Raw genomic sequence first — 1,242 nt, 5'->3', positions numbered from 1 at the left:
TGGGGGGTGGGGAGAGGGGGCAGGGTCAGCAGCGTTTCTGTGAAGGGCTAGAGTCCACCACAGCAGGAGACCAGCCGAGCCAGGAGACCAAGTGCCATGTGGAAGGGTGGACCCTGGGACATTTGGTAAGAACCAAGTGTGTCTTTGAACCGAGAATCACCCCGCACCAGGGGGTGATTTAACATCCCGTGGGACAACCCACTCACACCCCACCCTCTACTATTTCCTGGTCACACGCTCACCAAGTGCGTCAGCAAAAGGGATGGATCCCCAGCGGATGCTCACTCTGTTTCCCTGTCTCTGTATCTCTGTTTTATCTCTCCTTCCCTCCTCTCTCTGAACCCCCACATACAAGGGAACCCTGCCGTTAAGGGGTATCTGTTGAGGAGCTCCTGTGGCCGTTCTCCTCTCTCCGCAGCCTGTTCCTATCCTCCCAAGTCTCAATTACTGCAGTTCCCTGCATGCTGACATTTTTGGGGTGTCCAGGCCCTCCCCAGCTGGATGTGCCCGACTGACCCCTCAGTGACTCCGGGCGAGCCCTGCAGAGAGACTTGTGCGTGTCCTTCCCACGGCGCTGTGTCGGGCCCACCTGATGTCAGGCACACCTGGCTATGTGCCCAGCAGATCTCGCGGTTATAAAGCTACCCTGTCCTGCTTGCAATGAAAGTCACTTCCAAGCATCTTCTTTCTCAGCAATTTGTCCGCCAGGGTCTTGGTGTCCCAAGGGCTTGCTTGATCAGTGATTGCTGTGGTGGTCGTAGAGCAGGGTCCTGGTAAAATGGAAATTGAGACCCTCTATGCTAATGGGGATGGAGAGCAAACCCCCCCCCCCATCCTGCTGGAAGGCCTCAGCCCTGGTGCCCCACACCTGTGGGCAGGGAGGGCTTCAGGCCCCAGACTCTCCAGGGAGCCAGCAGGCTCAGGAACCTGTGTTCTTGGGAACCTACTGGCACCGTTGACTTGGCCCCCCGCCCCCCATCCCCCATGCAGCTGGCTTACACTCTCTCCTTTCCTCCTAACTCATGCTCAGTTGGGCCTCCCTGTCCCTTCAAACCTCATGTCACCGTCCAGAACCCCCTCCCTGTTTCTGGGCGAGCAGTCCCTGGTTGTCACCTTCACTCTTCTACCTTCAGGAACTGAGCATGTGTGTGGGGTGTGGCAGGGCCTGGTGAGAAGGTGGTTTTGTTACAGTGCTGCAACCTCTCCCCTCTCTCAGGAAAAAAACATCAAACCTTTTCTGTC

The sequence above is a fragment of the Myotis davidii genome, unplaced genomic scaffold (assembly GCF_000327345.1).
Source record: "Myotis davidii unplaced genomic scaffold, ASM32734v1 scaffold444, whole genome shotgun sequence".
NCBI classification, from domain to species: Eukaryota; Metazoa; Chordata; class Mammalia; order Chiroptera; family Vespertilionidae; genus Myotis; species Myotis davidii.
This window is presented reverse-complemented; position numbering follows the sequence as displayed.